This window comes from Narcine bancroftii, chromosome 4, assembly GCF_036971445.1.
Source record: "Narcine bancroftii isolate sNarBan1 chromosome 4, sNarBan1.hap1, whole genome shotgun sequence".
Classification (NCBI taxonomy): Eukaryota; Metazoa; Chordata; class Chondrichthyes; order Torpediniformes; family Narcinidae; genus Narcine; species Narcine bancroftii.
The window spans coordinates 109,488,734-109,513,436 of NC_091472.1; the positions used below are offsets into that span (position 1 = coordinate 109,488,734).

Sequence of the window (24,703 nt, forward strand, 5' to 3'; positions counted from 1 at the left end):
GTGTGGGTGGCACAGATAGTGTAGTGGTTAGAACAACACTATTACAGCACCAGTGACCAGTATTAAAATCCACCATTATCTGTAAGAAATTCATACTTTCTCCCCGTGACCACATGGGTTTCCTTTGGGTACTTCGGTTTTCAAAGTCATACGGGATTATCAGGTTAATTGGTCCAGCGATTGTAGTTGGGTGGCACAAGCTGCTCGGCCGGAAGGGCCTGTTACCATGCTGTATTTTTAAATTAAATTAAACTTTTAAAAATATACAACAAATCATAACCAGGACTTCAAACTAAAACTAATGTTGGAAATCTGAAACTCTGAACATGCACATAAAAACATTGCATTTTGGTTTTGCTGATTCAGACGAATTTAAGGGAGCTCAGTGATGGGACTAGAACATCTTTTATAAGTTATTTGACCATCATGAGGAGCAAGTCCCCCCAAGTTGCATCTTCTGTTGTGTCCCAGCCTCACCCAAAGTTCAAAGTCAAAGTTCAGATTTATTGTCAGAGACAATGCATGACATCACTTACAATCCTGAGATTCTTTTTCCTGTGGGCCAGGCAGAATTTCTACTTATCGGTAATACAAAAAAAGTAAACAAATAAAGAAATGCAAACAAACACACTGAAAATGTAGAAAAAATATTAATAATAAATAATGTGCAAACCTCTTAACAGCCTGCCTGTGCAAAGTGTGGGAGTAAGCCAATTCCAACACCATGCTTAAGCTGTTTGCATTCAATGCCTTTTAAACTTTGGATTCTGTGGTTCATAAGCCAGTTCTTCAACTGCATCCATGAGCTTCCCTATTTAATTGTAAGAAAGACATGTTACTGCAGAATAAGTGGCACAAAAGTGCTAAAAATGATGAGGCTCCATGATTTATCAGCAACATCAAGGAACTCTTCCACCTTATGCATTTGGACTAAATTGAAGAGGTGAAAGTACAAAATGTTTATACATTAACACTGGCTAACATCATCCCAGTGTGATATGTGACTCATTGAAATGTCTTGGATTTAACAGGATCTCAGCATCCTGTTTCTCCTACTCTCAATTTTATCTTTGCTGTTCTTGGTTTCCCAACTTACATTGAGAAAAGCCACATTGCAAATTGGCTCAATTTCTTTTTTAATTTGCCCACTCCTCTTCAGTGTAAACATGGAGGTTAGTATGACCTAAACAAAGAGCCAGCCACCTGTTATTTGCAGATAAAATTATTTGCATGACAGATTACACCATGGGCGGAAGAACTTCGCTGGGCAAACATAGAATTTTTAAACGACTGACATTGAAACAAAAGCTAAATTTCGGTGAAAGGTACAGATATAGATATCAATATTCATATACATTTTTGACCATGTAATTATGCAATATAAAGCACAACCCATTCATTTTTTTTTTGTTTGGCTACCTGAGTGGGGTTACAAACCCAGTTATTTAAAATGGTTTAGCATCTTTGTTAACTGCTCTCGCCACTGAGTCAAGAAGTTTATGAGTTAACCTTAATTCTAACTACTTGTGTAAAATATCCAGGTTGTATTCCAGTGTAGTACAGTGAGAGAGTGCCATTTGAGATGCTTTTTCTTTCAGATGAGATGCCTTCCCTTTCAAATGACCATGAAAGTTTCTTTGAACCCTCCTTCCCCTCCCACCCCCTTGCCCATGACCTGATTAACATTATCTCTCTTTCATGCCACAGAAAAAAAAAACATGAGTTATCAGGTCATTACCTCATTGTGGGAGCCTCCCATGTGCCAATTGGATGCTGTATTGCCTACGTGACTATAATAACAACTTCAGTGGTGCAATGGAACACCTTGAGATTGTGAAGGGTGCCGCGCAAACAGAAGTCCTTTATTTTCTATGACAGGAGAATGAGAAATATCAGAAAGATTTGTTGATTGTACAGGACCACACCTTGATACAATTGTAACTAATTTAAAGTCACCCTCACTTTATAAATTTATCTCTCTTCCATTGAACATGCTGTCTCATGTTAAGCTCGGGTTTATTGGAAACTAGTACCCTCCTAATAATAGAACAAAACTGGCTTGGGAACTTTTGTTCATGCTCTCCCCTCTGAATTAGGTGTGTTCCTTCCCCACAGCAATCTCGACATACACAGCTCAAACTAGATAGCCTCCTGTGCAATAGGTTGCTCCATTGGTTGGTGCACAAACTATGGTACTTTGCAGTTTTGGAAATGACGACCATAGATTTTAAAACATGAGGAAGGTAAGCCAAGCATTTTTAAAATGAACAGTTAAAAAAACGCAGGTGCTTTAAATCTGTAATTTAAAGTAGAAAATGATGGCAACTCATAGCAAGTCAGGTAGCATCTGTGGAAAGAGAATCAGTTAACATTTCAGGACTGACATCAGTAAGAAGGAAAAACAACTGGTTTACTTTCAGTTTCAGCAGGGTTTAGGGGAAATATGGCAAATGGAAAATCTTGCATTGGATGGGGGTGTTGCCATGGTGACTTGTCGATGAATGATAACACAGGACAACGAAGATTTTGCCTCATGAACAGTTTTGGGTGTATTTTAGGGTTTGGGGGCTGCTGATCACAAAAATCACCTTAAAATCTTCCTCTAACATACCATTTTTAGATATAACCTATTTTTGTGATTTCCTATTATATTTAAGTCTACCTCAAACATAAAAACTATAAAGAGCAAAATGTCATTAAAAATTCATTTTCTGCATTCGCACTTGGACTTCTTGGTGCAGTCAGTGACGAACATGGTGAAAGGTTTCACTAGGACATTATCACCATGGAAAAGCTGTATCAGGGCAACTGGAATCCATCATTGTTGGTCAACTATTTTTGGACATGGACACGAGAAGCATCAGATACTGAGTACAAATGAAAATCAGCGGCAAAATATTTTTAGGTCAATTGAACTAATGTACTCTGTCAGCATCATTATGTGATTGAATATGCTAAATTCAATAAAAGTTAATTCAATGTTTCTCCAACTTCCCATGTGATACAGCAAATATGAAATTATCTTTATGTTCAGCTTAAAGTTGCCTATCATAATCCCCAATTTCCTTTTCAGGAAGAAAACCTTTTGAAAAGATTTGTTGTCAGTGTAAAGTTTATGGTCATAGTCATTGCACAATGTTCATATGCCAAAAAGTTCTTACTTGCTGCAGATGAACATGTTGTTTAAAGAAAACAAGATCGTGTTATATGGTGAGCTCTCCACTGGCCACCGAGTTAGAGGTGCACCAAAGAAGAGGTACAAGGACTGCCTAAAGTAAGCTCTTGGTGCCTGCCACATTGACCACTACCAGTGGGCTGATATCGCCTCAAACCATGCATCTTGGCGCCTCATAGTTCAGCGGGCAGCAACCTCCTTTGAAGAAGACCGCAGAGCCCACCTCACTGACAAAAGACAAAGGAGGAAAAACCCAACACCCAATCCCAACCAACCAATTTTCCCTTGCAACCGCTGCAACCATGTCTGCCTGTCCCGCTTCGGACTTGTCAGCCACAAACGAGCCTGCAGCTGACGTGGACATTACCCCTCCATAAATCTTCGTCCGCGAAGCCAAGTCAAAGAAAGAAAGAAAAGTGCAAAACAACTAAAACACAATCACATGCTAAATACTTAATTGAATAAAAAAGAAAACAAATACACACAATAAATAGATATTAGATATTCACAGTTATCCCAATGCAACATAAAGTGACTTAGCATTGGGCTAGACTGTCCTTTTGTAATTAGTGTTACAAGGGGACATTCAAGAGCCTGATAGTTGTTGGTAGGAAACTGTTCTTGAACCTGAAGGTGCTGGACTTCGGGCTCTGTATCTTCTGCCTGAAACTGGCAGTGAGAAGACATTGTGATTAGGGTGACAGCATCTTCAGTGGATGGGAGGTCAGAGGCTGGGAAGGACTTGTCTTGATTTGTTACTTTCTGAAGCCTTCTGTGTTCCTGGGCAGTCAAATTCCTGAACCAGGCTATGATGCAACCAGTCAGTCTACTTTCCACAATTAAGACATGATTGATAGATTAGGAGCACAGTGATAGACAAGGAAAACAAAAAAAAAGCCTGTTGAAGCATCAATGTAAGGAATACATAGTAGAACGGACAATGCCTGTCGAGAGAGACAAAATAATATTAATGATAACTGGAAGAATATGTGTATGTATGGCCATTAGGTAATACCAGGAAGTCAGAAACTTCATTTCTGAGATTAAATTCCACATTAGCATATGACTTATAATTGATTTAGCCACAAAAGTAATCTCTATGAATTTGAGGGTTCATTATTCAATAGACAGCAAAGGTCTTTGAGCAGCAAGGTTAGTGCCATGTTATCATAGCACCAGCTATCAAGTTCCAGTCTGCCACTGTCTGACATTCTCTCTGTTACCGCATGTATTTCCTTCAAGTGCTCAGATTTCCTTCCACCTTCCAAAGATATATGGGGTTAGATGGTTAATTTGTCACAAGTGCATTTGGGCAGAACAGGCTAACATGCTGGATGGCCCTGTTACTGTACTGTGTCAAGAAATTTAAAAGTAATGACCTCTAAGCTGATTCAGCAGACTCAGTGGAGTGAGATTCCACAGCACCCTCTTATGAAGTAACCACCTTCTCAGTTTCATTGAACAAGAAAAGGATGAATGGTTGTTCTTCACATGAGAGGGTCAAGTAGGAATGTTTGCAAAGACATCAGTCCATGCCAATGAGTCTGATAACTCTTCAACTCATCCTAACATGTACCACTTACCTACATATAAGGGGCACTGTGGAGTGGCCAATTAACCTGCCAGTCTGCATATCTTAAGGATGTGGGAGGAAACCAGAATACCCAGGTAAACACAGAGTCACAGGGAGAAGGTACAGACTCCCCATAAACACCACCTGAGGTCAAGATTGAGTCTGGGCCTCAGGTGCTGGGAGGTTGAAGCCCTAACAATGAGCCACCAATGAGATATAGATGTCACCGTCAAGATCCATGATTTATATCCATGATTGACCATTCAACCAAGCAGTTTCCTCAACCATTTCACACCATAATTAATTGACAAACGTTGATGAATTTGGAGACACACTAGTGGAGCATGGAAGATTCAAAGACATTAAAGAACCCACTGGGTGTTTACAATTGTTGGTTAGTTCCATGTTCATCTAGAAATACTGGCTTTTTATTTCAATTTTACTTGGGAACTTGAATATAAATTTCTCAGTTGCCTCAGAGGGTTTGGAACTCAGTGTTTGATTTGTCCAGCCCTTTCATTCCCCCAATGGGTTTCTCTATCACTCTCATTACAAACCAATTGATCATTCCAACAAGTATTTCAGGAGAATGGACAGGCTTCAAGCCGAATGGACATGGAACAAGGTTACAGCTGATGAAACCGATGCTTTGGCAGAACACATTCATCATGAAGTTCATCTAGGCACTAGATCAGTGAGTAAAACGGTGTTTGATCCATGCCATTTCTGAGTCTGTAACCCACACAGACTTGACACTTTGCTGTCATGTGGCTCTCCAGAGGTTGCACAAGATGGTCAATGTGTGTCATTTCCTTCACAGTTGGACAAACAATATGACATGAGTCACGATGCTTCAGTAGAGGTAACAGAAGTGACCTTTCATGGACAAACAACATCATCTCACTTGTCAGGAAGACGCAACAGCAACTCCATTTACTGAGAAGACTGAAGCAGGCAAGGCTAATGGCCATTATTATGTCAACCTTCTACAGGAGCTTAATTAAGAACATCCTGGCCGGCTGCATCATAGTGTGGTGTGGTTGCTGCAGAGAAATGAATCGGAACTCAATCCAGGACCATAAGAGTGGCAGAGACATGATCTACCAAGATCATTGTCTGAAGAGGATAGGCAAAATTATTGAGGACCCCTTCCACCTTACACATAGCACCTTTCAGCTGCTTCCATCAGGGAAAAGATTCTGGAATATAAGATCCAGTACCACCAGGCGAAGAAACAGATTATTTCCATGGGAAGTGAAAATGTGGAACAACCAAAGGAATTGTTCACACTAATTGTCCGAGATTCTCACATTTCTGAAACAATATTTATTTATTTGTTTGTATATAGGAATGCTGAATATGCATTGGTTTTCTGTATGTGTGTAACATCTAATTGTGTGTCTGCGTGTTTTGCACCAAGGACCAGAGAACGCCATTGTGTTGGGTTGTATTGTGCAATCAGATGGACAATAAACTTGACTTGATTTGCTTTAGCAAAAAAAAAGTCCACCATTGCAACAAGTAATTCATATGGATGATTGATCTCTTAAGAAATTATGAATAGATACAGAAAGATATGGACTGAGGGCAGGTCAATGGGACTTGGCAAAATAACAATTCAGAACAGACTAGAAGTGCTTCAATGTTCAACAGTTCTAAGTTGAGCCAAAAGGACCGTTTTGATGCTATAAAACTCTATGAGTTTATGACTAAAAAGCCAGTATTGATTTTGAATATATACAGTTGTTGGCAGCTCCTACATTAACTATATCAACCACAAGCTAGATACAGACATGTTGGTTGGAAGCTTGAGAAACACAAAGACAATATAATTAGAGTTTCTACTGTGACAGGGATGAAAGACAATCTTTTAAAATTGCTCTATGATGCTATATTTCAAGTTTATTAATGTCGATTGCACCAATGCAACCTGATGAAACAGCATTTTCTGGTCCTCAGTGCAAAACATGTAGACATACAAAACACATACAGACTTCACTGTTGATTCCAATGTTGCACATGTTAAAATGAACTGCATTTTAAGAACACCTTTCATAACATTCAGCATTATTTTTAATCCAACAAAACTGGATAGATACATGGATGGGAGAGGTCTGGAGGGTTATGAAATGGGTGCAGGTCAGTGGGACTAGAGGAGTGATGTCTCAGCACAGACTAGAAGGGTCAAATGGTCTGTTTTCTGTGTTGCAGTTTTCTATGGTTCTAAAATGCTTTTCAAGTGTAATCACCCCGGAGAGAAATTTGAAAATGTTCATTTGACCACCTAAGAAAAATACTATTTTCTTTTTCAAATCTTCTTTCTCAGATGAGGACCAGGTTAATAGCGCTTCTTGGAAGAACATTTTGAATGTTCACAAGTCTTTCAAAGAAATCACAATCAGATGGGTTTTGTTATGTGAATGTTCAATTCCTTCCCTGATTATTGCCCATTAAATATTTCCAGATCATAATTGCATCCAAAAAAGATATTGATCTTAGCCCTGAACATAACATCCATATCTTTCCGAGATAGAGGATCTCAATGATTTACCACCCTTGAAGAAAAGAAAGATATTCTCGCTTCATCTCAGGCTTAAAATATTGTTCTGTTGCTCTTTACACAACATACCGTAATTCCGGGTTCTCCAGCCAGAGGAAACAATCTCTCAGCACCTACTCCATTAATGTTTCCTTCCTTGTTGCAAATTTCTATGATTAGACAATTCCATAGAGTTTATCTTTTATCTGCTGAAGGATTAGCAGTCAGAGTATCAACACCAGACTTAGTGAATGATGGTCCCCACCTCATCTGGAAAATAACATCTGAGAAAGTACATTCCTTTCACAGTAAGGAATGCCCTGTAACATTCTGAGTCCATTTATTGGACAATGCAAATCTGACAGTGCAGCTGTGGGGAATATTCTTGCATTTTATTTTCACTGGAAAGTCAGCTCAGCCAATTCACAGCAAGCCAATCAGCTACTTTTTTGTTTGAAGAGGCTCCAGAGACTCACCGCTGAAAATGTGACACTGGAAGAAGGTGAGAACACTGGCCATAATTCTGATTGAGACTTCAGACACAGATGATGTGGGTCAGAATCCTCTGGTATCGATATTCTTGGCATTCACTATTCTTGTCCCACATCAGAGGAGGATGAATGCCCTGTCCGTTCATTCACCTTTGCAAAGACACTGGGAAGTCTGGATGAGATATAGTGACAGGATATAGTGTCTAAGCTATACAAGCTCTGGTTGATGCAACAAAATGCAGATGAGAGGTACAGAGAAGATATCCATCAATTAGAGAAGAACAATCTCAACAACCCCAGTGATACAGTTATTTCCACTTGCAGAGTGAATGGAAATCAAGTGGGATGGTCATCTCTATTGTTATTGATTATGCCCTGTGGGATGTTCAAGTCCAAGTTTATTCTCACATGTACAAAGGTGCAGTGGCAGTGGTTGTTTTGCGAGTAGACCAGTTAGATATCTCAAACTTCATACAAAAAGAGACTGTACAGAAGTGCAGAATTTCAGAGATCAGTTGGTATGATTTAACTATTTTGAGGTTCATTCAGGAGTTCAATAAAGAAATTATCTGGTGGCGTGTGAACTCACACTTTCTTCCTGATGGGAGGGGGAGGAAGGCCAGGGTGGGACATGTTGGTTGCAGTTCCAAGGCAGCGGGAGTTATTGATAGTACTCTGGAATTACGATGGAGTCAAAGGAGGTGAGGTGGTGTGTGTGTGTGTGTGTGTGTGTGTGTGTGTGTGTGTGTGTGTGTGTGTGTGTGTGTGTGTGTGTGTGTGTGTGTGTGTGTGTGTGTGTGTGTGTGTGTGTGTGTGTGTGTGTGTGTGTGTGAAACCCTCTGCAGTTTCTTCTGATCTTGCAGTTCTTGTCCCATGAAGGATACGTTCAGGGGTGCACCTGTAAGTGGACCTCCTGCATCATTTCACGGAAATGGCCAATTGGTACAACAGAGCCTCAGTCCACGCAACTCCAGCACTGGGGATTTAGGTTATATTCTGCCCAAAGCAGTATCCGCAGTAGACTGGTAATGAGAGCTTTCTGCATTCCTCAGCCACGAAGCAGGTGCCACATCCTGTCCCTTTCTCCTCGACAATGAGAGCCAAAGTAATGGGTAACAGTGATCATTCAAACTAATGAGTACACTCCCATCATATTTTTTTTTACCTTCTCAACGTACATTGAAGGAAGAGGCTTCTCAAATACAGAGACCCCAGGCTATGCATGGCAAATCTAGAAAGACAACCAATGCCAACTCCAAGAGAATAAGAAGATCAGCAGGCCTGGAATCAGTGGCTTTAATTGTACCTTTATTATATAATGGGTGGTCAAAGCATGGCTTGTGAGCCACATGCGGTTCTTTGACGTATCATGTGCGGCTTGCAGAAATACTGTTAAATATACTGTTTGTATATTTGTATATTTAACTGTCGGAGCATGCCCATTGGCTGATTGTACCTGTGGCCCCTCCCACAGACTCCTAAATAAGGTGACTGTTCCACAGCCTCCTCCCCAGTTCAGGAGAGTCAATCCAGCTTGGACATGGTCTCCGTTCTATTGTGAATAAAATCTTATCATTTTTACACAACTTCCCGTCTTTTGGAGTTATTGATGGTTCATTGATTTTTTCACAATATATTTTCACAATGGAGCAGATCCTGAAGCTTGAGAAGTTGGAAATTGATCCTCAAAGAGAGTTAGATAAGACTCTTGTGGGTAACGGAGTTAAGGGTTATGGGGATAAGGCTGGAAAGGGGTACTGATGGTAATGATCAGCCATGATCTAAAATGGCGGTGCTGGCCCGACGGGCCAAATGGCCTACTCCAGCTCCTATTGTCTATTGGCTATTGTCTATTGTCAATCACCTGAAGCCTCCACCAATTTCGAACTCAGGCTGTGTTTTGCTTTGAAGATTTCCATATAACCATATAACCACTTACAGCACAGAACAGGCCAGTTCGGCCCTACTAGTCCATGCCGTAACAAATTCCCACCCTCCTAGTCCCACTGACCAGCACCCAGTCCATACCCCTCCAGTCCTCTCCTCTCCATGTATCTATCCAGTCTATCCTTAAATGTAACCAATGATCCCGCCTCAACCACGTCTGTCGGAAGCTCATTCCACATCCCCACCACCCTTTGACTAAAGAAATTTCCCCTCATGTTCCCCTTATAATTTTCCCCCTTCAATCTTAAACCATGCCCTCTAGTTTGAATCTCCCCCACTCTTAATTGAAAAAGCCTATCCACATTTACTCTGTCTGTCCCTTTTAAAATCTTAAACACCTCTATCAAGTCCCCTCTCAATCTTCTACGCTCCAGAGAAAAAAGCCCCAGTCTCCACAACCTTTCCCTGTAACTCAAACCTTGAAATCCTGTCAACATTCTCATGAACCTTCTCTGCACTCTCTCTATTTTGTTTATATCTTTCCTATAATTTGGTGACCAAAACTGTACACAGTACTCCAAATTTGGCCTCACCAATGCCTTGTACAATTTCATCATAACCTCCCTACTCTTGAATTCAATACTCCGATTTATGAAGGCCAACATTCCAAATGTCTTCTTCACCACACCATTTACCTGAGTATCAGCCTTGAGGGTACTATTTACCATTACTCCTAAATCCCTGCAGGCATCATCCACCATCGTTTGATCAGAGAACGACAAGCTGCAGGTATTACACTCCCAGGTTGGGCCCCTGATATACTCAATGATCAGGGATGTTACATTGTACACGGAGATGATAGACATTCTGAAGGGACAGAACCTGTAAACGGTAAACAAGGTTTACGCGAGACACTGAGACACATCCTGGCCACCTGAAAACAGCTGAATACCTCCAGGCCTTATGAACTCTTAGACGGTCCTATGACTGCAAGGCCATGACAGCCACAGAAAACACATATGTCAGAGTCTTCTGGTCCAGCTACAGCCATCAGAGACTGTTGGAGCAAGGTGAGCTCAACTTGCAGAGGGCGGTTGAATTGGCAGGCATGCTGGAGGTTGCCCTCCAGAATATGGAACCTTCTCAGCCAACAATGCTGCCGCCTCATGGTTGCCCCGGGTACCGCCATCTTGGGATGGACTGCAACCACCACCTCAACCACTGTACTCTGTGAGCACCCAAAGTGCTGCTTCTCTGGCCTGGTCAAGCAGCTGAGGAAACACTGCCTGGCAAAAGAGGCAGACTGCTCCAACTGCAGGAAGAAAGGGCATTACACAGAAGTGTGCAAGTCCAAGTTACCCCAACCCAGCAGCACCATGTGTGAAGGCCGGCATTTTGGATGCTGCCATCTTCAAAACCCAGAAGCACTGCATGTGAGCTTGGGGGGGGGGGGGTGGGGGCACCATCTTGCGACTGAACGTACAGTAGTGAGGAACAGGGAGAAAAACAGGATGGTCATTGACTATAGTCAGACCATTAACAGATACAGCTGGATGTACCCTCCACCCCAAATATCCGATATGGGAAACCAAATAGCATAATATCGGGATTTCTCCACCATTGACATAAAGTCAGCATATCACCAGCTCCTTATCTGCCCAGAGGACTGCCAATATACTGGTTTCAAGGCAGATGGCCACCTCTACAATTTCCTGAGGGTTCCCTTCGGCATCACCAACAGAGTTTCAGTCTTCCAGTGGGAGATGGGCCGAGTGGTAGACCAGTATGAGCTGCAGGCCACATTGCTGTATCTGGACAACGTCACTATTTGCAGCCATGACCTGCAGCACCATGACGCCAACCTCCAAAAAATTTCTTCAGACTGGAAAACTCCTTAAACCTCATATACAATAAGACTAAATGCATATTTTGCACAACTCGCCTTGCCATGATTGGCTGTGTCATGGAGAATGGAATCATTGGTCCCAACCCCGATTGCATGCACTCGCTTTAGGAACTCCCTCTTCCCCACAGCCTCAAAGCCCTGAAAAAATGCCTGGGATTCTTTTCCTACTAAGCCCAGTGGGTCCCCAGTTATGCAGACAAGACTTGGCCCCTCATTAAATCGACCTCCTTTCCCCTGGTACCAGAGGCCAATGCAGCTTGCAGCCTCATTAAAGCAGGCATTGCCAAGGCTACGATGCATGCCGTGGATGAATCCATCCTGTTTTAGGTAGAGAGCGATGCGTCTGACTTCGTTCTGGCTGCCTCACTTAACTAGGCAGGCTGACCTATTGCTTTCTTTTCCAACACCCTCCAGGGCCCCGAAATCCATCGAGAAGGAGGACCAAGCTATTGTCGAGGCAGTATGGCACTAGACACACTACCTAGCCAGCAAACGATTTACCTTGCTGACTGACCAACAGGCAGTGGCTTTCATGTTCAACAACCAGCAGTTGCTTTCATGTTCACTAACCAACAGAAGGGTAAAATCAAGAACGACAAGTTATTGAGGTGGAGAATGAATTTCCCACCTTAAATTATGATATCTTGAACTGGCTGGGAAATTCAATAAGTCCCCAGATGCATTATCCACAGAATGTGTGACAGCACACAAATAGACCGATTTCAAGCCCTCCGCAATTATCATAAATTAAGTCTATCGGGTGGTCTGATCTGTCCCTGCGACTGTCGTGGTGCTGGCTGCGGCACATCACAGCAATGGGGTCCTGGACAGTTGGGGGTGCCTGTATGCACTCATCAGTGTTGGTTTGATGGATGCATGGTAACTAGTCAGATTCTTTCATTTTCTCAAAGACCACAATCTGCTTTACTCCAGTGAGGAGATCAAGACTATGACCAGGAGCTGCCAGGTTTGCACAGAATGATAAAGGCTACCCGCCCCTTTGAACACCTGAACATCGATTTCAAAGGACCTCCTCTGACCGCAATGTGTACTTCCTCAACATCATTGATGAGTATTCACATTTTCCGTTCACTATCCCCTGTCTGGACATGACAACTGCCACTGTCTTCAAGGCTTTATGCAGCCTCTTCACTCTGTATGGGTTCCCCTGCTATATCCATAGTAACGGGGACCTTCCTTTATGAGTGATGAGCTGCACCAGTACCTGCTGGCCAGAGGTATACCATGAGCAGAACCACCAGCTACAACCCCTGAGGGAAGGGACAGGTGGAAAAGAAGAACACCACGGTCTGGAAGGCCATCATCCTTGCCCTGCAGTCTCGAGGCCTTCCAGTCTCCCACTTGCAAGATGTCCTCCTCGAGGCACTCCACTCGATCAGATCACTCCTCTGTACCACCACCAGTGCCACTCCACATGAAAGAATGTTTTCCTCCCACAGAAAGTCTGCAACATTGACCATGCTGCTGGCCTGGCTGACATCCTCAGGGAAGCACACAAGGAGCCATAAGTCCGACCCACTGGTCAAATGTGTCCACCTCCTCCATGCCAACATGCCGATGTGGCATCTCCTGATGGGTAAGAAGACGTCTCTGCTAGGGACATAGTGCCCTCAGGGGTTCCGGAGACCATGACTGAACACCCCGCACCCCCCCTTCTCCTATCTTCACCCATTAGATCCATGGCATGTTGTCCCAGCCCCAACGAAGGGCCTTCCAGACTCGTTACCATACATCCATCAAACCAACACTGATGACTGCATACAGGCACCCCCGACAGTCACAGGGACAGATCAGGCCACCCGATAGACTTAATTTATGATAACTTCTGATGCACTTCACCCCACCAAACGTTTTAAAAAAAATAAAACAAGAGGTGAATGTGGTAAACCACTGTTTGTATATTTAGCTGTCTGGGCACTCCCATTGGCTGACTGTACCTGTGGCTCCTCCCACAGACTCCTGAATAAAGGTGACTGTTCCACAGACCCCCCCCCTCCAGTTCAGGACAGTGGACCAACATGGACACAACTCCATTCTATTGTCAATAAAAGCCCATCAGTTTTACATAACTTCAGTCTTTTGGAGTTGTTGATGCTGCATCAAATACCATAACTTACAAAACTTACAATCCAAAACTTACATTTTTCACCTTCAAATCGGGTCGTCCTATACCAAGGGTCTAAAATTCTTACCTTGACAAAGTCGCAACACCCCGCCATCGCCCTGCCGGCTCCGATGTAATCTCGCGCATGTCCCTTTAGTTATTTGTGAAGTCTCAGCACTCCTCTGCATGGTCTATCCACCTGGACCAACCGCTGTCAGCTTTGTACAGGCAGCTTTTAAGCGGCCTGTTACAGGAGCCAGTAGCGGTTTATTTTAAACTATCAAACTAAACTTTAAACCTTTAAATGATCATTTGTTATTAAAATATTGTGATTTGCTTTTAACAGCATCAACTGGACAGCAGTAAGTGCCAGATTTTTTTGGGGGGGGGGGTGTCATCTTATACAAAGGATATCGCTCAAAACCACCATTTTAGATGAAAATTCTGGGGTTGTCCTAACGAAAGTCACTTATACAATTGCACATACAGTATGTTGGCTGTGACAGGAATGGTATGAGCCATTGCTCACAATGGTATTTTAGTGGGTGTGGCTGGGATCACATGATTGTTGCGACTCTCAAACATCTGAAGTTTATCATTTGGTCACACCTCTTATATAGAATTGGACAGGAATCAAACATCAGGTCAAGCTCAGGTTATCTGCAAAGTTGTTTTCATTCCAGAACTTCTCCACAATCTTCATCAGTACTGGAGCATCACAGGGCTGTGTTCTTAGGCCCCTGCTCTGCTCACTTTAGACCTATGACTATGCTACTTGGTAAGTCAATAACACCATCTACAAATTTGCCAATTATATCACAGTAGTGGATTGTATAAAGGAAGGGGATGAGTCAGCATGCAGGATGGAGATTGAAAGCATGGCTCTGATTGTTGACTTCAGGAAAGGAAACCCAGATGTGTACAATCTAATGATCATTGAGAGATCGCAGGTGGAGAGGGTGAGCAAATTCAAGTTCTTGGGAGTCACTATCTCAAAGGATCTTTCCTGGACCCAGCCAAAGGAGCAATGCTAATTTTTTTAGGTTCCTGAGCTGACAAAATGCCTGCCATTTCCTATATCCCCTCTCTACATATGCCATATCCAATTTTTGTATCTGCTCATTTTATGAATGGGGCAAAGAAGTGGCCCATTACTCATATATATGGCTTCAAGCACTAAACGATGAAGAAAGAAATATATGAATTCCAGAGCTCAACAGAAATATAGTGATAGTTAAGACATTAACAAGATTATAACCTATCACTACATTTCAGTGTATAACTGGTACAATTAAATATATAATACCTAATTAAGTATGACAAAGGATTGCACGGTTGAATTCACTAATTAACTGCAGAGGTCTGGTAGATTCATTCCAGAAAGGAAAGGATTGTCTAATCATCAAAATGTGTCTGGTCCTTGCTTTCTCAGGTCTCTCCCTTGTTTCTCTCTTTCTGTATTTACCTTGAGTTCATCCTTTCTCTCCACATGATGAGTTTCTCTCTCTCTATGTCCATCTGTCCTGGTCATTCTTTCTCTCAGTGGGGATTTCTTCTTGGAACTCTGTTTTGTTTTGTTCCTTCCTCTTGCTTTCCTGGTCATTCTTTCTTCCTCCACCCAAACCCTCAGGTCACAAATTTCATTGTTCCTATTCCATGTCTCTCATGTTCTTTCCTACATCACCTGCATCTATCTAGGCTGGTCTCCCTCCAACCTGAATTTGTCCCTCTCTCTCACTATGACATTCCTTTGTTCATTCTTCCCACCTAATTTGGGACTTTCTAGAAATATCCCTCTCCCGATCTATCCTAGGTCCTTCTCTCTATCTTCCTTGATCCAAAACTCACTCTATCCTTATCCTGGATCCCACTTCATCCCATGTATTTCCCTCTCTGATATTCTCCTCTAACCCAAGTCTTACACTATTCAAGGTCTGTTGATCTATCTCCTCAGTTTCCTTCTATCTCATATTTCTCTCTCTTGGAGTTCCACCCTCGGTACTGCATCGCTCTATCCCAACCCTCCTCTTTCACTGTCCCTAATCTGCTTGTTGATTTATCTCTCTCAGTATCCTGGGTCTTTCTTTCTCTCCTGGATCTCCTTATCACAGCATTTACTCTCCTAGGTCTTTTTCTATCTCCTTCTCAATCCTGGATCTATCTCCCAGGTTTCTGATCCCACCTCCCCCACCCCCCCCCCCCCCCCCCACACACACACACACAAATAAATCTAAGGTCTCTCTCTGTATTCCAAGTCTCTCTCCCTCCATCTCATGCTTCTATCTATCCCACACTTCTTTCTCTCCCCCTCTCTATCCAGTTCATTCCTTATACTCCCCCCCCCCCTCCCATCCCATCCTATGGCTCTCATTTTCCCTGGTCTTTCTCTTTCTAAACTCACTGGTACAGCTTTGACTCCAGCCAAAGGCCGAGAAATAAAAAAATATAATTTCCACTTGAGAGCTAATTTTGAATGGAATACTGTTATTGGTTTGATCCATTCTGTAAGTGGTGAGCACAGCTGAATTGATAGAGGTGGAATAAATGTGGGTGAGACAGGATAATGGAGTCTCAACTGCCAAGACCTTACCGTTCAGCCGCAACTAGATGACAATATCTCTCTCCGTGTAGTGGGACCGCAGTGTCCTCATGCACATTGGAGTACAGGGGGAGGAGAGAGTATCTGGCAATCATTCCCTCAACTTGCTGTCTGGCCTCGCCACCATTCCTGATTCACTAAAGCCTCTGTGCCAAATGAAAAGTTGCGGAGCATACAATATTCCAACTTAAATAATAAAATTTGGTGGGAGAAGAATGTTCTCAAATCTATAATCACACCCCCCTCATTCATGGAGAAGTTGATCCTTGTTTTACAGAGATACCAGATGGGTGTTCCGGTCAGCTCCAGCAGCACTGCACCCCTGGACCCAACACACCAATGGCATTGTGAAGAAAGCACATTAGCACTCTACTTCCTTAGGAGTTTGCGGAGGTTTGGTATAACACCAGAAACCCTGGAAAATTTCTACTGAGGTATGGTGGAAAGTATGCTGACCGGCTGCAATGGGAACACCAATATCCATAAGCATAAAGCCCTCCAAAAGTAGTGGATTCACCCCAGGCAATCACAGGGAAAACCCTCCCCATAATTGAGTACATCTACAGGAACGCTGCTGTCGAAGGGTAACAGAAATCATCAAAGACCTACACCACCCAGAACACGCTCTGTTCTCCCTCCTGCCTTCAGGAAAGAGGTATAGGTGCCATAAGATTCACACCACCAGGTTCAGGAAAAACTGCTACCCCTCCACTATCAGACTCCTCAATGACAAACTCAAAGACTCATTTAAGGACTCGTACTTGTGCACTTTATTGATTTTTTTTGGTACTCTCAATATTGCAATCAGTTTGTTTAAAGTCATTATCTGTTTACAGTTCTTTTGTTTGTGTACATGTTTACATTGTGTACAGTTTATTTTTTGTACTACCAATTAGTTATAATTCTGCCATACCCCAGGAAAAAGGAATCTCAGGGTTTTATGTGATGCCATGTATGGACTCTGACAGCATCAAATAGCATGAATTTGCCTGGGATTGTCTGATCTCGGAAGCTAATCAGGTACAGGACTGGTCAGTACGTGGAGGGGAGATGGTAAAGGAACACCAGGAGTTGTGGGTATCTGTGAGGGTGCTGGACAAAGTGACCTCTCCATTTGCCTTATCACAGGCAAAAGTTAAAGAGTTTCATGTATGTTACATTCTAAATGTTGTATTACCTGACAATAATGGAACCTTTGCAATAAATCTGAAACTTGAAATTTGAACCAGTTTTGGTGAAAGAATGTTATAAGCTCAATAAACTTGAGATCGCCTGAAGATTTTCTAGGTGATGAAAGCTTAAGGACAGAATAGCCTAAACTTCCCAGAAAATTAATGCAAGGTACAAAAATGAGTTATTTCTATACTTCCTGCGACTTTTACCACAGAATTAGAGCATGCATCATCTATGCTGCACTTATGTTTCATTGAGTTTCCAAGAATCTTAGTCGAGACTCCCTTCCTTTTCAAATACTGTGAGTGAGGCATGAACCATCCATGTTGAATTTTGCAAAGGATTATTGTTTGGAAAATAATGCAATGAGAACTTGCATTTATCTTGTATCTTTTACAAAGATAAAGACCTCAAGAGGCTATTCTGGGATACTATCAAACAAGATGTGAATTCTCAACCAAAGACTGAGAAATAAGAGAGATATTCAGGAACTCAGTTAAAGAGGGGAGTTTCATTCCACAACCGAATCAAAGAAGGTAAAGTATTTGGAGACACAGAGATTAGACTCACACCTCTAGGAATTTAAGGCCTTTGCAACTGGTTGGTTGCATCATGGCCTGGTTTAGAAACTCGAGTGCCCAGCAACGTAGAAAGCAGCAGAGAATGAGAGACCTGGCCAAGTCCATCATAGAGACCAACCTCCAATCTACTGAAAACATCTATGTGGGACACTGCCTCAAGAAGGCAGCCAACATCACAAAGTGTCCCCTATCACCCTGGTCACTATATCTTCTCACTGCTACCTTAGGGCAGAAAGTACTGGAGCCAGAAGTCCAGCACCTTTTGGCTCATTTTTCTTCAACAGCTATCAAGCTCTTGAAAATCTCCATACCACCCTCATTCGAACTAGAAGCTACTCTGGGGCAACTGAAGATTTGTCCACATTGCTGAAAGTTTTTTTTCTTGTATGGACTGCAACTGTGAATTTTATTTATTTATCTTTTGAGAGTCATGATCTCTTTTTCTGTCTTGCTATACAGTAGTGATTTAATTTATGCTTCGTGTATCTTATTTATTTGGCTGCAGCTGCACTTTGTACTCATGTATATGACAATAAACTTTCATCTCATCTCATCTCCTGAATTCGATTGAGCAAACATTTTTGACCAAGTATTCCACATGAACCTGGATTGCCTTCTACTGATTTTGAAAAACACATATGGTTCTTTTACAATTTATTACCTTGCTTCTTCAAATAGTACCATATCCGACATTCTGGCACTCTATGCTACAAAGTAAAAAAATCAAGTTCCTTCAAATATTTTTGATGTCCTTTTAAAAGTAATGTTTAAATTCTCTTTCCACTTTCAAAAACTTGTAAAATGTTCTTTGGTTATTTTTGCACAGTTGTCAAATGGGATTAATAATTAATAAACTGCAGATTCTCTAATCATACATGCAGGGTTCAGTTTGAATTCACCTGCAAGCAAGGTTACATGTTATCTTCGAAGCAGCTTTACTTTTCAAATAAATTTCTCTTTCATCCCAAGATCTGCGAGCATATGATTTTTTTTCTGAAAGTTGCTCCAATTATTTAGTTTAAGCATAAAAGTCTTTAGACTGATTTTGTAATCATGGAACATTTAAGTTAAACCTATCTACCAACAGTGGGCTCAGAAGGAGCACGTCAGATGATAAAAATGCATCTCTTCCCCTCTGTTCTTAATAGCACGTTGACCAGAGGTTTGTTGAACTATTGTGCCTTCCCCAGTACAATGAGTGCAACGTTTTATTTACCTATTAAAAATTTAGTGGCATGTTTATGTTTTAAGCAACTTAGCTCACCAGATCATTTAAATGATGTTATTTAGATATAATTAAGCTCCTGTTGTCGCTTGTTGTTTGTGTACCTATTTTGTAATAGGCTGATTATTCTCAGTCAATTCTATCCTCCTGCAACTTTTTTAATATCTTTACTCCTTTTCCTGTTGGTTTTTTGGTGTTTACTTAAAACTCTTTTATCATCTTTTACTGATAGACTGTAGTTTATTGGCCAATTTAATTGCAAAGGTTTTGAATTTGAACACGGTGCAGTAATGTACAAATATAAATATTTGAACAGTATATAACAGTCTGTAATCTAGTTGCAACCAGAGCAAGGAATAAATTTGGAGAGTGCCGCCAGGGGGACTAGAGTGATCCGCTGTGAGCCATGGAAAATTATGGGAGCAATATCGTGCCCTGTCCCTGTGGCAGATAAAAGTGCATTTGAGGGTTGTAGCTAAGGCCTACACAAGGCAAAGCTGCCACTATTTGGTTTCACTGTTCCCTGTGACCCTTAAAAAATATAATGAGCAAAGAGTGCACCAGGATTTAAAATCACCCATTGCAAGTGACCTGCTGGAGGGACTCAACAGGTCGAACAGCATCAGCAGGAGAAAAAAATTAGAATGGCTGACATTTCAGGCCAGAATCCTTCATCAAGACAGCTCTCGGCTGAAACGTCAACTGTTCCTGATGCTGCTTGACCTGCTGAGCTCCTCCAGCAGATTGTTTGTTGCTCCAGATTCCAGCGTCTGCTGCCTCCAGGGCGTCCCAGTTTAAAATCGCCAGCACTCATTATGGCTCAGTTACTGCTTTCAAATTTTTGGTTGGGGTCGCCAAAAAGTGGTCCTACTTGAGAAAAATAAATTTGTTTTCCTTCCCAAGATGAATACAGAAAGGCACTTAAACCAGTTCCCTCAAGCCTGGGCATTTGATCACCAAATGTTGCTATGTCAAAGGAACCTTTGTTTCTGCCTGACTTTTGGCAAAAAGAGAACAATTTTTTTTTTGTTCTTTGTAGCTCTGTGCATATAAATGCCTTGTGATTGAAAGTGGGGGGGGGGGGGGGGCAGTGTTCGTGTTATGTGGACTGTGTGGGTTAGAGGCGTTGGACTTGAAATGTACGATCACCAGGAAGCAGAAAGGGAGGCAAACAGTGAAGCTAATTTAGTCAGGCATAGCTGGTGTTGTTTGCGGTTGTCCCTGACAGCCATGCTGACTCCAAAGCACCTGTGTTTGCTCACTAGCTTTCCTCAATCTGCTTAAAAATGGCCTCAGCATGTCACATGGCAGCGAGATAGTCCATGCACCATGGGAATACAAAAGCTTGGGCTTTTAGCACAGTTAATCATTAACGCTGACTTTCTTTGTCCCATTCAGTAGTGCTGACAGGCGCTTTGATATTTCATATTTGCCATCAGGTCAGTTGCAGTTAGAAGCAGGTACGATTGAACAGGTCGTCTCTGAGCATGTAGATTATGACCTCTTATGCTGCTAGGATTGACTGTGTTTTCCAGATGCAGAATATTTTAAGATAAAAGCTACACATACCTGGAAATATTTTAAGAAGTTGTAATCCAAGGGCCTTTTATTCAATATTCTCATTTATTTTACCCACCTCCAGTTTGCCATTAATGATGTAGCATCAAGATAACTGGTACAAAGGTCATGGAGAAAGCAAGTGTTCACATTTCGAACAGGCAGTGTTCCCATTGTTAGATTATAGGGGCCAGTTCAGTCACTCTGTACAAATTTAAATATTTTTTTCCTCTAATTTTCATCACCCTTTTCCATTTCTCTGCCTGCTTCTGTGTTCTCCTCTTGCTTCACCTCCTCACTCCTGGCCTCCTTTCTTCTCCCCACTGTCTGCCCACATGCTCCCACCTGGCCTCTCCTCTCCTCATGTCTTTTCTCTGCCTCCTCTCTTTTCAGTTCTCTTTTTGCCCTTCTCAACACCCTCTACTCCTTTGTCATCTTTCCTGTCCTCTTTCCCTTCATCCCCTTTCTCTTCTTCCCATCAACCTCCCCCCACCCTTCCTTTCCTGCTGCCCTGTCCTCCCATGGTCCTCATCACTTCTCATTCCCACTCCCTTCTCCCACTAGATCATCTTCTAAGCTCTCGACTCTTCCAACCACCCCATCTCTCCCCTGCCCCAGACTTGCACGTGCATTTTCATTGCTCATAATAATCCCACATGCAATACCCAAGTAAACAATGCTTTCATTAAGCACTGAATATAGTGTATTAAATACTGTTATTGAAACAAAACACTGGCATTTATTAACTGCTTTTCATTGTAATAAAAGAGGTAATTATTTTCATTTCAAAAATAAACTATAAGCATAAAAATGGATTGAATCGGACATATCTTTAGTGATATTCATCTGTCATCAAGGTAAGACATTATATGTTTTCCAAAAGAGATTATCAGAATCAGAATTTATTGTCATGAACAAGTCATGAAATTCAGAGTTTTGTGGCAGTATCATAATGTAAACATTCATATTATAACCATCTTATGACAACATAAATTTTTTAAAAAGTGCACAAAAAGTAAGGAAAAGTTCATTGATTATTCAGGAATTTGGTGGCAGCGAGGAAGAAGCTGTCCTTGTGCTGCGGAGTGTTCACCTTTAGCCTCCTGTACCTTTTCCCCAGTGGTAGCAGAGTGAAGAGGGCATAGTCTGGGTGGTGGGGGCCTTTGAGGATAAAGGTGGCTTTTTTAAGACACCGCCTCATGTAAATGTCCTCGATGGAGTGAAGTCTGGTGCCTGTGATGTCGCAGGCTGAGTTATCATCCCTCTTGAGTTTATTCTTGTCCTGAGGGCAGGTGCCTCCATACCAGGCAGTCATTCAACCAGCCAGAATGCTCTCCGCGGTACACCTGTAGAAGTTTACGAGAGTTTCCTCAGACAACTCACAAAGTATAGCCGCTGGCAAGCCTTCTTTGTGAGTGCATCAATGTGGAGACTCCAGGACAGATCCTTGGAGATGTTGACACTTAGGATTATAGGCAATGAGCTATTTTTTTAGTCATTAAAGTAATATTAATAACAAAGCAGCTGCTTTGAAGTTGATGATCCTAGTTAAGGAACACACATGCTGATGTTTTGAATTCTCCTGCTCTTAAAATAATGCGGTAACATTATTTTTATCAACGTTGATAGTGCCACACTTAACATTTTTGCCACTTTCTCTGTACTATACCGAACTGCAGTCTAGAATTTTGGGCCCAGATCTCTGGAGTAGATTTGAACCAGCAACCATCTGGATCAGACGTAAGAGTGCTATTAACCAAGTCATGAGTCACGAATCACAGTCAGTTAATCCTGTACTTCAGAATTCAGATTTATTGTCAGAATACATATATGATATTACATACAACCCTGAGATTCCTTTTTCTGTAGATGAGGCAGAATTACCACTAATTGGTAGTTCAAAAGAAACTGTACACAGCATATACTGTACATGTAAACAAATAAAGAACTGTAAACAGATAACAAATGCAAACAAATTGACTGTGCAATATAGAGAGAATTTCTAAAAATAAATAAAGTCCACAAGTAAGAGTCCTTAAATGAGTCCCTGATTGAGTGTGTTGTTGAGGACTCTGATGGTGGAGGGGTAGCAGCTGTTCCTGAACCTGGTCATGCAAGTCTTGTGGCACCTAGACTCTTTCCTGATGTCAGCAGCAAGAACAGAGCATGTACTTGGTGGTATTGATACTTGATCATTGCTGCTGCTCTCTGACAGCAGTGTTCCCCTTCCATGTTCTCATTAGTGGGGAGGGTTTTGCATGTGATGTCCTGGGCTTTGTCCACTACCTTTGCAGGATTTTACGCTGAGAGGTATTGGTGTTCCTATATCAGACCATGATGCAGCTGGTCAGCACACTTTTCACCACACATCTGAAGAAATTTTAGGAGGTTTCTGATGTCATACCAAACCTCTGCAAACTCCTGAAGAAGTAGTGGCACTGATGTGCTTTCTTCACGATGCCATCAGTTTGTGGGGTACAGGAAAGATCCTCTGAGATCCTCCCAAGAACTTAAATTTGCTTACCCTCTCCATCTCTGATCCCCCAATGAATACTGGATTGATTACCTCTGGCTTTCCCTTCCTGAAGTCAAAATCAGCTCCTTAGTTTTGGCGATGTTGAGTGCAAGGTTTTTGTCGGTGCACCATTCAGCCAAATTTTCAATCTCCCTCCTGTATGTTGTACCTTTGTACAACCCACTGCTGTGGTATCATCAGTGAATTTGTAGATGGTGCTATTGTCATACTGAGCCACACAGTCGTATGTGTAGAGTAAGTAGAGCAGGGGGCTAAAAACGCAGCCTTGTGGTGCTCCAGTGCTGATGGAGATTGTGGAGGAGATGTTCTTGCCAGTCCTCACTGATTGTGGTCTGGAGATGAGGAAATCCAGGATCCAATTACACAGTGGGGTGTTGAGTCCCAGGTCTTGGAGTTTGCTGATCAGTTTTGAGAGGATGACGATGTTACATGCTGAACCATAGTCAGTAAAGCACATCCTAAGGAATGCATCCTTGCTTTCCAAAAGGACCTATTGGATGCTGTAATCGATTGGCTTTGTTTCATCTTCACCATTCAGACAAGAAGGTGTGTTTGGAATCAAAATTTGAGTTTGGTGACAATGGTGTCAGCTCATTCTTGTTCTTGTGTATACACAGTCAAGAGATCCACAAAAAGACCAAGATTGTTGGAATGAAAAATATGAAATAATGGAAAATTGAAAACATAGAGATGTAATATTGCCATGGTTTTTATATTTTAATATTTAATGTTATTATTTTGAAACATGTGTCTTCCAAGTAATTAATTCCATTGTAACATCCAGATTAGCAATAGAAAATGTCTATGTAAACATGTCATAATGTTTTTGCACGTACCTTCCAGTGCATGTTCTTGAAGCACCAGCAACGCAGTTATGGAGTTTTACAAATGGAAACGGACCCTTTGTTCCAACCTGTCCAAATACTCTGCCAAAGCTCGTCCCATTTCCCTGCATTTGGCCCATATCCATCTGAACGTGTCCCATCCATATTGAAATGTCTTTAAAACATGGCAAGTTACATTGTAAATTTCCATTGCAATGTGAATATATCAATCATTAAATGCAGGACAAAGGGCACATCCTCTCAACAAATGAAAATGAAGAATGGAGAAATGAAATCATTGTCAAGGGTAGTGACAGAATAACAAAATGGAGAGAAATGTTTTATAACGATCAAGAAATGGCAGGTATAGTTTAAAAAAAAAGAACCATGTAACTTTGTTTTCAATTTTTTATGTTCTCACAATTCACTGCCAGGTTCAAGAACAGTTTCTTTTCAACAGCTGTCATTTTCCAGAACCTCCCCCAACTAATGTAACCTACTCCAGAACCACT

General features: G+C 41.8%; 1 long non-coding RNA gene across 1 annotated transcript in view; it reads right to left on the reverse strand.

The window, feature by feature from the left end:
* The window catches only part of LOC138759918 (uncharacterized), a 38,481-nt gene extending 14,103 nt beyond the window's left edge, over nucleotides 1–24,378 (reverse strand). Inside the window, exons 1-2 of the long non-coding RNA XR_011355224.1 lie at nucleotides 24,204–24,378; nucleotides 674–811 (exon numbers count right to left, since the gene is read on the reverse strand). This is a non-coding gene — a long non-coding RNA (uncharacterized lncRNA). The remainder of the gene's footprint in view (nucleotides 1–673; nucleotides 812–24,203) is intronic.
* Nucleotides 24,379–24,703: the final 325 nt, after the last annotated feature.